The sequence below is a fragment of the Schistocerca gregaria genome, chromosome 8, assembly GCF_023897955.1.
Source record: "Schistocerca gregaria isolate iqSchGreg1 chromosome 8, iqSchGreg1.2, whole genome shotgun sequence".
Classification (NCBI taxonomy): domain Eukaryota; kingdom Metazoa; phylum Arthropoda; class Insecta; order Orthoptera; family Acrididae; genus Schistocerca; species Schistocerca gregaria.
In genome coordinates this window covers 506,267,730-506,283,022 of record NC_064927.1, presented here as the reverse complement: position 1 = coordinate 506,283,022, position 15,293 = coordinate 506,267,730, and the positions used below count along the sequence as shown (strand labels likewise).

The 15,293-nt window shown below is 41.6% G+C and overlaps 1 protein-coding gene across 1 annotated transcript in view; it reads right to left on the bottom strand.

Annotated features, from left to right (window-relative positions):
* The window catches only part of LOC126284568 (uncharacterized), a 207,753-nt gene that overhangs the window by 20,896 nt on the left and 171,564 nt on the right, over nucleotides 1–15,293 (bottom strand). The window lies entirely within an intron of this gene.

Here is a 15,293-nt window from a genome sequence, read left to right as displayed (position 1 = left end):
ACAGGCGACATGTGGTCAGAGCAACTTTCGTTCGTCAGTGCCATCTACCGTGGCAACAACAGATTTCTGGACACACGTTTATAGGACCTTTTTTCCTCCATTTTTAGGAATCTGTCCCCGCAGTTTGTCGGTTTTATTAATTTTCACCCTATATACAATGAGACGCATCGTGAAATGTATGGCAGATTTCTATTGTACAACACTGTTCTCCGAAACATTATGACGAGATAGATAAAGTAACACTCCTAGCCGTGCACAGAGCTGGGCGGCACATGGTGTGCGGTCAGCGTGACTGTGGCGCCAAACGTGTCAGCTGGAGGGGGGCGGGAAAAGACGGCGAACAGCTGTGCTGGTGGTGGCGTTCTTCATTACAGCGTGGATGACTTGACACGGGGAAGAATCGTCGGGAAAGTGGAAGGAGGACATTATTGTTATGGTTAACAGCACTGGTTCGAACTACAGGGACTGCTGCCCGAAGGAGAGGATGTCTACTACAGCAGCAGATGACCGCTACATTGTGCAACGCTCAAGGAGCGACCCACGTCAAATAGCGGGAGCAAGTGCAACCACTTTTAACAGGTCTGCAAGGCACGCAATCTCATGATCCACAGTGTCACAACGACAAACGACTGCATGGGGGGGCTGTTTCTGTCCAGCGACCAGTACGTTGCGTTCCATTGGTCAGTAGTGGATTTACATGTAGGCCCAAACGACTGCATGGGGGGGCTGTTTCTGTCCAGCGACCAGTACGTTGCGTTCCATCGATCAGTAGTGGATTTACATGTAGGCCCACTAGGCACGGGCGACACCTTAAGAGGGGGGGGGCATTTTTTGAGCTGTACTCATTTTAACCTTTTACTTTTTCAAATAACTGTGCTTACAAACTAAAAAAATTTTTTGATATTGCTAGAAACTTGATAGTTGAAATAAGCCTTAAGGACGACATTCGACAATACAAGCCCGGAAATATACATAGTTTACTTCGTGACTGAATGTAAATTTAACATTCAGTTCCTGTCTGGTATCATCTTCATGACTGTTCAAAATATTTTGAAGTAAGCTGTCAGGACGGCAATCTACAATACAATGTCTGAACATTATTATTCCAAGAATGTTGTCGGCTTCGACTTAACCCAACCATATTTTCCCCGTGAAATAACGGGACCCCTGAAAAGCTCTGATAAACTAATCAGCAGTTTCTTAAATATTTTAGCATGTGTGGACCTCAGTACGTAAAACCAGACTCTACTTAAATTTCTTCTAGAAATTACGGGGAAGTATCAAGTCAACCCTCTATTACTGTCATTAATGTAAAAGCTCTGTGGTCTTCAATATCTGAGCTTTGATTTAATTACACGTGTTTAGTGAAACACGTTGATACTAGGAATGTTTTACATTTTAAACACATATTTATACGAAAAGGGCCGGCCGCGGTGGTCTCGCGGTTCTAGGCGCGCAGTCCGGAACCGTGCGACTGCTACGGTCGCAGGTTCGAATCCTGCCTCGGGCATGGATGTGTGTGATGTCCTTAGGTTAGTTAGGTTTAAGTAGTGCTAAGTTCTAGGGAACTGATGACCGCAGCAGTTGAGTCCCATAGTGCTTAGAGCCATTTTTTTTTTTTTTTTATACGAAAAGAACATAAGCAGAATATCTAATAACGTGTGAAATACACTTCACAACAGTTTAAAAATTTTATTTATTTTTTACTTAGTTACTTTTTTTGGCGAAAAAAGAAGAAGAAATTATTTTTCGTTTGTCTCATTTATTGTGCTGCAGCCTGCACGATATCAAAGTTCCCACTCCGTGCAATCGAACAGTGCTTCGCATTGCAAATTTTGTATTAAACTTCTTAACTAAGCTTTTTTTCTTCGAGGAAAGGTTATTTTTATTTTATGTTGGAAGAAAAGGTGCATTTGCGGGTAGACATAACAGCAAGTGTTCACATAAATGACAACACACCACATCAACTGCCAACAAGACTATGTAAACTTCCTAGTCTGTCATCTCCGCCCACAGAAACTGCTAAAATGTTATAAGGATAAGTGGGATAAGAGTCGATCCAGTACACCCCAGTGCAACGAAATTGCAAATATTATTTGCTTTTTAAATTAGAAAGGCAGTGTCAAGAATATTCTGAACATATTTGCGTCCCAGCCAAATCTCCCGCGACGCGGGAAACAGAAGCCAAAAAAGGGATTGTTCCGTTTTCTTTACGAGACGAATTCCAGCCAGCAGCTGTACTTCTACTGTTCACTGATAACAGAGAAACAGGCGGCAATGAAATTAAATTATTCTGCATTGTCGTTCTTTCATAGCACAGCTACGTCGAGCAGTCCGAATTGGTGAGTTCATCGCTTCGTGTTTAAAAGAAAAATCTTTGTGCTCATGTGCTGAGTTTAAAGAAAAACCTTTGTGCTCATGTGCAGTGTAGTACGATTGGAACTGGATAGTCTTTCTTTCTTTCCTTTTACAATTTTTTTCTTTTGTTCTGACTGTCTGGCTGACAATTCTATAAGTGCCTTAACATGAATAATAGTGAAAAAAGCAAACATGCAAAATTAAGTGGGGCGGCATTTCGGAAATTATCGAAGGAAAGGCGAGAACAAGAAGCCAATACTCTACAAACGCTTGGCAGAAGAGATAAATTTTTCGCAAAAAAATGTTGCAGATTCGACTTGGAGTTCAAGTAGTACGGATGATATTTCTGGCACTGCAGCTGTTGTAAAAGAAGTAAATACAGGCGAAACAAAAATTAAAAATGAAGAAAAGCAAATTGTTCCTTATTTCGAGTTTCACGAAAGACTAAGTGTCGAGTTAGACGTTACAAAAAGAAATTATCACGTTCGTGATGATCCTGCAGAATGGTGTGTCAATGAATGAACAATCGACATTCTCTGACAAGGTGGCGCACTAATCAAAATTGTAACGGTGATTTTTCTAGTTCGAGAACATCAATAGGCGAAAAACCAAATATTCACTCAAAAATAATGTATTTTATCGCAAACTTTTAAATGGTGAATCATCTTTGTGTGATATTCTAGTATACTCCTGTAGCACCGGTGCTGTCTTTTGTGCACTATGTAAATTGTTCGGAGATGAGGTCACGATTGCTACTAATGGTACTGTAGACTGGAAAAATATTTCTAATATTTTATCTCATCATGAAAATTCACTTGAACACAAAAATTCTGAGTTATCACTCTTAAGAAGAAAAAGTCACTTGGAACAATAGATAATCATTTCGAGTCATATGTTGAGACAGAAAAAATGTACTGGAGCAGTGTGCTGAAAAGGATGTTTGCGGCAGTTAAGAAGCTAACAAGTCGTGGACTTCCGCTACGTGGACACGTTGAAAGATTCTATTCATTACATAATGGTCAACTTGAACTTATAGCCGAGTTTATCTTTTACTCGCAGAGCACACTGAACGATATGGAAATCCAGGGACATACAAGTTATCTTTCTTCAACAATCTGTGATGAAATAATAGAGCTTTTATTTGAACGAATAAAAAGAATTTATCATAAGTGAAACAAAAGAGGCCAAATATTTCTCTATAATAGTAGATTTTACTGCGGACATTTCACATCTTGATCAATTATCTATCATACTAAGATATGTGAACGAGAACGGTAAACCTTCTGAATGTTTCCTTCAGTTTTTACCAAACCCGGAACACAAGTCCGAAAACTTATCTGAGGCCGTACTAAAAGTCATGTCTACAAATTCCATTGCTATTACTGACTGTAGAGGCCAGTCATATGACAAGCAACATATCAGGAACTGGTTTGCGGGCAAGCATTAAAGAATGAAATCCGAAAGCGCATTACGCGCCCTGCGCAGCACATTCTTAGAAGTGCTGCAAGCTATTGTCGGGAAGCATGTTCATTTTTCAGTGTAGTGCAAAACCTTTATAATTTTTTCTCTGCTTCTACACAGCGCTGGGATAAATTTCTTTCTTTCTCCTATGAAACCAGGAAGCAAAACGGTAAAACGTTTATCAAAAATACGTTGGTCAGCAAGAGAGGAAGCGTGTGTAAGTCTATATGAAACTGGGAGAGCTTATCAATGACCTCACACATATTGCCAATGTTACGTTTGAACAACCACACGTGCGAAATGAGACTTTAGCTCTATTGTATCAACTCAGCAGACTAGGGATGGGTTGGGTTGTTTTGGGGAAGGAGACCAGACAGCGAAGTCATCGGTCTCATCGGTTTAGGGAAGGATGGGGAAGGAAATCGGCCGTGTCCTTTCAAAGGAACCATCCCGGCATTTGCCTGGAGCGATTTAGGGAAATCACGGAAAACCCAAATCGTGTTCCCGAATGCGAGTCCAGTGTCTAACCACTGCGCCACCTCGCTCGGTCAGCAGACTAGAAACAGTATTCACGACGGTAGTTTGGAAGGGCATACTCCAGAGATTGAATAGTGTAAATCTGGAATTGCAAAGAGTAAATATTGATACTAAAATAGTGCATGAATTATATGAATCACCTGTAGGATTTATTGCATCTATTTGTGGCATGTTCGACTATTATGAAAATAGATCCATGGAGATTTTGGCTGATACAGATTATAAATGTACCTATAAAATATCACGAAGACGCAAACTTCATGATGAAGAAGCGGAGTCTGAAGAAGTTTTCTGACTGGAAGGGAAAAATGTAGATTCGAAACATTTCTCCCAGTACTCAACAACTTGTACGCCTTCCTTCCCTAGTAAATGTGTACATTTCGAACTTTTGATATCTGCGATTAGTGATATAGCAGTGTAAATGAGTAAATTTTTACGAAAAGATAGGTTACGGTCCGTGATTCAGAATGTTGACATTGCTCTTAGAATATTTAGTCATCGCGGAAATAAACGTTATCGGAGAGTACGCTCACAGGAAGATGTGTTAATAAATATCATAGTTCAGTTCTGTCGATAAATACGTAAAAGCTTCGCTAATACCGTTAGAAAGAGCTATGGTGACAGCAGTAGCTCCAGTACAAAACTGTTCAGAACTTACATGGGTTAAAGATATTGTGTACACTTATTATGCAACATCTAGCTACACAGACACTAATACGAGGGCTATCCACAAAGTACTTTACGTTTTGGAATTAAAAATAAATAAAGTATTGGATTTTTTAAAAATTATATAGAAATGAAAGCCACACGTAAATACTACTTTTCTACATAGTCGCTATTTAAATTAAGGCACTTATCTTAGCGATGGACGAGGCTGGAAATTCCTTCGTCGTAAAATTCAGCCGCCTGCGCCTTCAACCACGTGGTTACCTCTTTTGGGACAGAAAACGTGTGATTTTTGTGGATTTCCTGGAAAGAGGCACCACAATAAACTCTCAAAGGTATTGCCAAACTCTGCACAACCGCAGAAGAGCAATACAAAACAAGCGCAGGGGAAAGTTGGGCTCAAAGATCTTGCCGATTCACGACAACGCCCGGGCCCACACGGCAAATGCCACTCGTGAAGTTCTCGAATCTTTTAAAGTGGGAGTTGTTTCCTCATTCGCGGTACAGTCCCGACTAGACACCGAGCGACTTCCACTTAATCCCAGCAATGAAGAAGTGGTTGGCTATGCAGCGTTTTGATGACGACGCACAGCTTCACGAAGAGGTAACCACGTGGTTGAAGGCGCAGGCGGCCGAATTTTACGACGAAGGAATTTCCAGCCTCGTCCATCGCTAAGATAAGTGCCTTAATTTAAATGGCAACTATGTAGAAAAGTAGTATTTAAGTGTGGCTTTCATCAGTATGTAATAAAAAAATTCCAATACTTTATTTATTTTTAATTCCAAAATGTAATGTACTTTGTGGATAGCCCTCGTACTTTAAACGTTAACTATTAGATTAAAAAACAAATTTTATTTTTCCACACTAGTCTGTAAAATTATGTAATAGCAAATCCAGTTCTGTGTTTGTTCGTCTGTATTTAGTTATTAGTTCGTGCACCGAAATACCTATTTCATTTTCATTTCTTACGTTTTCCTATAGATTCATGTATTAAAACCGTACGTGTTTTTTATCTGCTACTCATTCAAGTTATTAGGTCGTAAAACGAAAGCGTAATTTTAATTTTGAACGTATCTCTGTAAAAGTACGTATTCATTTCTAATGTATGACACGTTCGCTTCAATTTTTAGATCGTAACACAACTTTGTTATTTTCATTTTCAACGGTTTCGTGTAAAATAATGTATTAAAAGTGAATGCATAACAAAAATCCGTTGTCTCCTACACGCTCTGCTGAATTTTTGGGCCATAAAAGAAAAGTTATTTTCCTTCTGTTCGTTTCTGTTGTCTTTCGACAGAAGAATGTGTTAACACAATGCAGTTTTAAGTTTGTTTTATCGGCTGCCGTTTGTAAGTTTTGCACACCAGTATGTATACCAGGGCTTCATCCCATTTGATTCAAACACGGAGGATGGGAAAATTACTGCTTCTAATAAATCATTTCGATCCGTTTATTTGCCCAATTTTATCAGAACGATCTCTATGGAATAGCGGGATAAAGAATATCTGTAGTGTCTGCCCTGAAAGACGGTTCTTCAAGTTCTTTAATTTATTAATGGATTTTGAACATCACCCATACACCTAGCATCAGACTGATTTTTTAACACTGATTGTGCAAGTGCCTGAAACCTTTCACTTAGTTAGTTACATGGATCATTTGCACGGCAAGTCGTAATGACGTGAAAGGAGACATCTTCTGATCACAAGGAAGGAAGTGTCATTGTAACAACATAGACATAACATCACACTATACACGCATCCATTACCCTCACGTATCACCCCCATGTGTCGTCTTCAGTCCGAAAACTCCTTTGATGCAACTAGTCCACCCAGTGAGGGCATCTCATCTCTCACAACGAAGCATTGTTTCCCGAGGTCTCCCCCTCCCCCTACAACTTTTACTCACCACACTTCCTTCCATTACCAAACTAACAGTTACTCAGGAAGTGCCCTTTCAACACATTCCTTCATTTCGTAAAAAATTATGCCAAAAACTTCTTTTTTCCCCAGTTCGATACAGTGCCTCCTCATTTGTTATTCGATCTACGCATCTAACCATTAGCATTCTTCTCAGAACCACATTTCAAAAGCTTCTATTCCCTTCTTGTCTGAACTGCTAATTGTCCACTTCTATCTTCCGTAAAAGACTACATTTCAGACAAATATCTTCAGAATAGACTTCCTAACACTTCTTCTGATATTAGATTCTAACAAAATTCCTGTTTCTCAGAAATGCTTTATTGCTATTGCCAGTCTGCATTCTGTATCTTCCCTACTCCAGCCATTATCAATTATTTTGCTGTCTGAATAGCAAAAACCATCTCCAAATCTAGTTCCCTCAACTTCGCCTCATTTAATTCGACTACAATCCGTTATTATCTCATTTCAAGACACTACCCATTCCGTTCAACTGCTCCTTCAAGTCTTGAGCCGTGTCTGACAGAATTACAACGTCATTTGCAAATCGCAAATTTTAATTCCCTTTCCAAATTTCTCTTTGGTTTTCCTTCACAGTTTACTCAATGTGCAGACCGAATAGTGTCGGGGACAGGCTACAACCCTGTCTCACTCCCTTCGCAACTTGGCTTCCCTTTCACGTCCTTTGCCTCTTAGAACTGCAGTATAGTTTCTGTGCAAGTTCTAAATAACCTTTCGGTCCCTGTATTTTATTCCTGCTACCATCAAACCTTCACATATCATTAGGAAGAGGGGACACTGTGCACTGAGGAAGAAATCTTTTCCGACAGACGGCTGAAACCCAACCAACAATGCCATGTGACGTTTATATTGTTTACATTATAACAACAATTAATTGTTATATTCATTTTACCTGAAATTAAGTCGATGATCCACGAAAATTAACATACATTCATTAATATACACACATCAAAAAAAGTTTTGAATAAACCCGTTTCCCAGAACTCCTGAAGATAGACGTTGACTGTGGATATTCTGCAGCGCCTATTAGACGGATGGGATCCGCCAGCCCATCACTTCCAGTCATTCCAGCAGGAAGGAGGTACACGGCTCGTGTTGTCTGTAGTTCAGCCGTGCCTAGACGGTCAATACCGCGGTTCGAGCGCGTCTGCATTGTTACTTTGTGCCAGGAAGGGCTCTCAACAAGGGAAGTGTCCAGGAGTCTCGGACTGAACCAAAGCGATGTTGTTCGGACATGGAGGAGATAGAGAGAGACAGCAACTGTCGATGACATGCCTCCCACAGGCCGCCCAAGGGCTACTACTGCAGTCGATGACCGCTACCTACCGATTATGGATCGGAGGTACCCTGACAGCAACGCCGCCATGTTGAATCATGCTTTTCGTGCAGCCACGGGACGTCGTGTTACGACTCAAACTGTGCGCAATAGGATGCATGATGCACAACTTCACTCCCGACGTGCGTGACAAGGTCCATCTTTGCAAGCACGACTCCACGCAGTGAGGCACAGATGGGCCCAACAACATACCGAATGGACCTCTTAGGATTGGCATCACGTTCTCTTCACTGGTAAGTGTCGCATATGCCTTCAACCAGACAATCGTTGGAGATGTGTTTGGAGGCAAGCTGGTCAGTTTTAACGCCTTAGACACACTGTCGAGCGAGTGCAGCAAGGTGGAGGTTCCCTGCTGTTTTGGGGTGGCATTATGTGGGACCGACGCACGCCGCTGGTGGTCATGGAAGGCGCTGTAACGGTTGTACGATACCTGAATGCCATCCTCCGACCGATCGTGCAACTTACATCGGCAACATATTGGCGAGGCATTCGTCTTCATGGACGGCAATTCGTGCCCCGTCGTGCACATCTTTTGAATGACTCCCTTCAGAATGACGACATCGCTCGACTAGAGTGGCCAGCATGTTCTCCAGGCATGAATCCTATCAAACATGACTGAGATAGATTGAAAAGGACTGTTTATGGACGACGTGACCCACCAACCACTCTGAGGGATCTCCAAGCACTCTGAGGGGGGGATCTAAGCCGAATCGCCATTGAGGAGTAGGAGAATGTGGGACAACAGTGCCTTGATGAACTTGTGGATAGTATGCTACGACGAATACAGGCATGTATCAATGCAAGAGGACGTGCTACTGGGTATTAGAGTTACCTGTGTGTACAGCAATGTGGAGCACACCTCTGAAGGTCTGGCTGTATGGTGGAACAACAAGCAATGTGTGGTTTTCATGAGCAATAAAAAGGTCAGAAATGATGTTTATGTTGATCACTATTCCAATTTTGTGTACAGGTTCCGGAACTCTCAGAACCGAGGTGATGCAAAACTTTTTTTGATGTGTGTAAATGGAGGATTGATAACATAAAGCAAACTTATTTACTATACTATAAAAAAATAAAAATGAGTGGTTTTCATGTATTATTACGATGGCTGTTCGGAAAGTAAAGTCCGATCAGTTGCGAAATGAAAACCACAGGGAAAATTAATTTTTTTTTTATACGCAACAGTTAGCCACACCTTGCAGCTACCTCTTTAAATAGTTGCCGCTCCGACTTAGACACCTGTCGTGGCATTGTACAGACTTTCCAGTACCGTCATCACAGCCTGTGCTTTCTGCCAATTCCCTAAGCTGGTCTGCCTTTCGTTGTTTGTGCCAATATGTTGCCTTCAAAGCTAGCGGCTCACGTGAGCAGAGATGAACAACGGAGGGAACCAATTTAAGGCTGTATTATGGGTGATCAAACACTTCCCATCGTAAACACTGCAGGAGCGTCTTCATTGTCCCTGCAGAATGCGGTTGAAAACTGTCTTTAAGAAAGAAATGCAAGGGATTTATGTTATGTGGGCTGCATAGCTTGGGGCGAAATCTCTCAGCAGATCCACATACTTGGCGGGAGACCCTGTTGCTGTAGGCATTTCTACGTGATCACTTTGCGCTCTGAACTGAAAAGAGCGACGTGAAGCGATCGACAGGCACACTAAAGACCCTGCCCAACACATCTGTACAAAACTTCATCGGATTTTTACAGTGGGTTTCATTTCGCGCCTAATCGGACTTTAATTTCCGAATACACTTCGTATTTGTCTTTGTGCTATAAAATCGTATAGGAATTTATACACTTTCAGGTCACCCTTCAGAAAAAGGGTTTGAAGGTTCACTGGTAATGCAATGCCAAGAAATGTCACACGCTTTAATAGTATCGTGGTTTCACTGACGGTGACTTCTGTTGCAAATGAAAACAATCTTCTTAACATTTTCCTTACGACAGCATTCTAATGAAGAAGGTGGGATCTTGTTGAGGAGGTGGAGATGCTGCCAGAATCTCCTGTCATTAAGGCGAGCCACTGTGACTACAAAGTTTCTGCTGTATTTGCAATTTTGCTACCATAGACGTGATGGGAGGTAAGTTACCATTGCGGTAGTCTCTCCTTTTAATTTCGATGTAGGGTTTCTCATTAGGTACCCGTGCCTGCTGGTTAAGATTTATCATCTCACTGGTACACTTTTTCGCCAGTCGATCAAGCCTTTGAACAACGCTGTTATCCTTTGTACAATGTCTATCGTATATTACGCACTTTTAAAACTGAGTGGTAAAAATTTGTTTTCAAGTTAACAGCACTGTATTTATTACTTTTAATATCGTCTGTCATTCCGATTACTTGATCAATTGTTGTTTGTGTATTTCAGGATCTCTGTTGTAATGGAGCGGGTCACAAAGGAGTGACGTGTTATCATTGTGAAAACCCACTACAGGACCAAGGGGTGCTATGCAGGGACTGTTTGTAGAATTCGTGGGATCTTCGAACGTAATCGTGTTCCTATAGCACCAACACCTTTGCGCTTGGCAAAGAAATTCGAGGAAACCGGGTCCTTTGCAGCCACAAAATTTCGTACGGAATAAAATGTTGCATTAGTGCAGGGCAGTGTGGCTGAAGTTGCTTATCAACTGGGAACTTCGACAGCCTCTTTGCAAAGAATTTAGAAAAAAGGATCTTTATGTGCAACCATGCAAGATTCAATTGACGCAATATCTTAAACCCACTTGAAACGGAGAAATTTCGTCGAATGGATTCTCCCAAAACAAGAAGCGGACAACAATTTTGCAAAAAGTGTGATCTATAGTCACGAGGCACATTTTCATTTGTGCGGATTCGTTGACCGACAAAACTGCCGTATTTAGGGTCAATAAAAACCTAGGGTGATCCAAGAGAGCCTCATACTTCGCCTTTGAACCATAATTGGTGTAAGTTACGGTAGGTGGTGTGCTCAGGGCTCCTCCTTTTCGACGGCAATGCAGTAAAACGGTGAGCGTTGTCGTGGTCAGAAACAACTTCTATAGTGGATATAGCCAACGTGCAGTTTCAGCAGAATGGGGTAACACATTCCGCTACACAATAACCTTGCTTCATAAAAAATCCCCTGTCTGTGACCTCATTTCGTAGCGACTTGGGGTCTTACTCCATTAATTTCCTTTTATGAGATTATGTGGAGTCCAACGGAGAAACCACCAATAGTTCTCCAACTTAAAGGAAGAAGTTATCGTATCATCAACGGCATCAACAGAGATGTCTGTGAAAGGGTCATCACAAATTTCATAGAGCGAGTAACTGCCTACTGAAACAGGGGAAGTAGAAATATGTATGATAATTTTCCACGCTTCAGTGGGGCAGTATGTAAAAGGAAAATAAAAAAGATTTTTTTTATTTCGTTGGATTTTTTACTTAATTATTGCATTTTTTTTAAAAATGGCATAACATATGAAAGACCCTATATACACTGACGAGTCAAAATATTGTGACTGAATACTGACTCGTGACGTTGAGAACACATGATGTGGTAAGGGAAGTGTCTGAGAGGAGCAGAGACGGATGGGGAACCATTCTAGCGGAGATAAACGGTGCAACTGGAGAAATTCGGTGCCATAAGCGAGTTCTAAAAGGTCAAGTTGGTGTGGCACGGCGGGTGGGATGAGTATGTCCGAAATGGTGAAGATAGCCGGCTGTTGTCTTGAGCATCTGTAGAAAGTGGATGACGAAATCACGAATAGGTGACAAGAAGTTGGACGTCCATACTTCATCACAGAAAATAAGAGGAGAAGGCTTGCCCACTGTCTAAAGCTGGATAGGCGGTAATCTATGGCAGATCTGACGACAGAGTACGGTGATATCACAGGCACAAGTGTTTCGGAGCACACTGTTGAACAGCAGAGGACCACTACATGTCCCCATGTTGATCGTCAGTTACGATTGTACTGTGCGCGGGATCGCTGAGATCGGACAGCAGTTCAATGGAATCGTGCCGCCTGGTCAGATGAATCGCGTTGCTTGTTAAACCAGGTCGATGGTCGTGTTCAGATACATCGTCATCCAGGACAACGGCTACTCGAGACGTGCAGCGCACCAGCAGTGTTGTGTTATGGGGGACGTGGGAGCTGCAGTGATAATCGAAGGCACCACAACAGCTGCGGAAGTCACCAGAGACCACCTGCAACCCCTTACGCTTCATGTCCTCCTCAACATCAATGGCTTTTTCCATCAGGATAACTGTCTGTGTCACAAGGTCAGAATCGTGCTGCAACGGTTTGAGGAACATGATAGTGAATTCATGTGATGTCTTGGCCATCAAATTCGCCTTGACTTGGGGGGGGGGGGGGAGGGGGATTTATGACCTCTACAAAAGAATTTTCTTTAATTATTATTGACTTTTATTCATAACATACTTCTTAAAGATATATAGATATGTAAGAAGTGTCCTGAAAAAAGTCACATTCAGTACTAAGAATTAAATTTTTGGGTTAAGTTTTTCTCAAAAAATTAAAACAATTACGTTATCTGGTATAAGAAATCATGATAAACAATAAACAATTTTAAAATTTTAAAATATAAAGCACGTTACTAGATTACAAAATTTTCGAAGGGTGGGCGTAAAGTACACCCCATCCCTCGGTACTGTGAGGATTAAGCAGTTTTCAAGTACGAGCCTAAAGGCGTTTCGTCCTTTTGCAGGCAGACTGCAGATTCCCAGTATCTTACTAATGAATCGTAGCCTACCTGCAACTGATTGTAGGCAGTTGCTCCGCTTCATTTTGATAGTCGCATATATTTTTCTGATACAGCTGACGCCACTTGTCACTCACCAGAACGTCAGTCAAGGTGTACCGCACTCTTATGTCTTCTGAAGTGCACAAGTCTGCATTTCTCTACATTAAGAGCTAGTTGACTGAATTTGCATCAGGCTAATATTGTCAAGCTCTAAATGGATATAGTACACCTAAGTAACACCTGTGACACCAACATCTACTCTGACGTCGCAAGTTTCAGGAGTATGTAATTATGCATTAGCATATTCTGGACAGGATTTATTCTTTGCCAGACAAGAGATTGAATGTCATGAGGGTGGCAATTTGATATCATTTCAAAGCGAGTTTGATGGTGGAATCAATGATCTGAGTAATGCCGTTTGACACTGAGTATTCTGTTGGTTCCGCTCCCATGATTTTAATTTTTTTCTTTTTCTTCTTCGAGGAAGTCAGTCGCCGAACAAATTAACTTATACCCAGAATGTATCATCGCTCTGTTGCGAGTGTGCGCTGATTTGAAACTTCCCAGCAGCTTGTACTCATGCGAATGCGTCGGTGGTCCTTCCTAAGGCCTAACGTGATGAAGGTACGCAGTTGATGAATACCACACTCTTGACTTCGTGAAAGAAAGTTACACACTGCCATTCTGTCAACACGTGCATTACAAATTTAATTCTGGGAGTCAAAATATGTATTCAACATAGTAACTGGTAGAGGAACGTGACTGCAAAAATTTGAAACGGCAGTTGTTTCCCCAGAACTTTCCTGGTGACGCCTATTCAGCAGAAACGAAGAGAGGAAGGAGTGACGCCGATGAATGAAGTCCATTTATCTGTACTGCAAGACTATAATTACAGATAGGTGTGGAGCACTGTCTGCAGTCTACAGTGGGTGAAGGTGGGTCTGCACTGAAATTTGTTGCATCATGACTAAAAGCCTCGCCACAGGGCAGTAGAATGAACAAAGGTTGGGTGATGTGGCCAGACACTGCCATCTCATCGTCACTAATTTAAGTTGCTAGCAAACTAACTGCAAATATAGTCTCACCTGTGGCAAGCTAGTGCATGCACTATTTGAATCCGTGAATTCAGAAACCATCCCAGTCAAAAAAATGCGAAAAATCGTTTTCGATGAAAAGATGCTGAGAAAGGCAAGATGCGTGTTGAGTGCAAGAACCACGTTAGTCTGTTGAGTAGATCCGTAGATACAGGGCGTCTTTTTCGAACGCTGGGTGCAGAAAAAACACGAGTCAGTGAGTGACGTGGTTTCTGCTCCCACCGCTAGATCGCAAGCCCCTTTCACCGAGCATGTGACATGTGCTTACCAGCCTAGACAGCTGTTCCTATCGAAGTCTTTGTTTTGTTGTTTTCAACGCGTTCCAAGTTCGTGCTTAACATTTCCTGTTCTATGTTCAACACGTCTGTGACTACCACAACGAGGAAAGTGACCACGAAACAGCTCCTAAGAAGTGGAGGAGAAATGAAGAAAAACATCTAAGAAACGTCATTAGAACCTCTAAAGTTCGTGGGGTTGAATACATCAACTGGAAAGGGCGTCTCATCCCATCCAGAAAAACTGGTGCAGATTGTAACTGTAAATTACAATGCTTTACTATGTTTTGTGATGATGAAAAATCTGAATTTGTTGCTAATTTGAATCAGTTGAAATCAAAAGAAGAGCAAGATATTTTCTTACAACTACTGATTGAAAAACACACCATTAACCACCGTAGGCCTCGTTCTGAACAGCCTAGAGAAACAGCAGCCAGTTTCGAATATTTCCTACTATACAGAGGAAAAAAGAAAAGGGTATGTAAGAAAGCGTTTAATTCATTCTAAGGCATTACTGAGGACAGGGTTCGAAGGCTTATTGATCCCCTGTTGTTGTTGTTGTCTTCAGTCCTGAGACTGGTTTGATGCAGCTCTCCATGCTACTCTGTCCTGTGCAAGCTTCTTCATCTCCCAGTACCTACTGCAACCCACATCCTTCTGAATCTGCTTAGTGTATTCATCTCTTGGTCTCCCTCTACCATTTTTACCCTCCACGCTGATCTCCTAATAGAGGGTAAATCACCTCAGCATAAACGAGGTAAAATTCTCAAGAAGAACACGATTTCTGCCAAAGCTTGTTCTAAAATACACGATCATATTTCGTAATTCCCCACCAGCATTACCCACTGTGCCACAAAAGATTTGGATTTTAAATTTTAGTTTTGTCTTAGATATTTTCATGACATGTT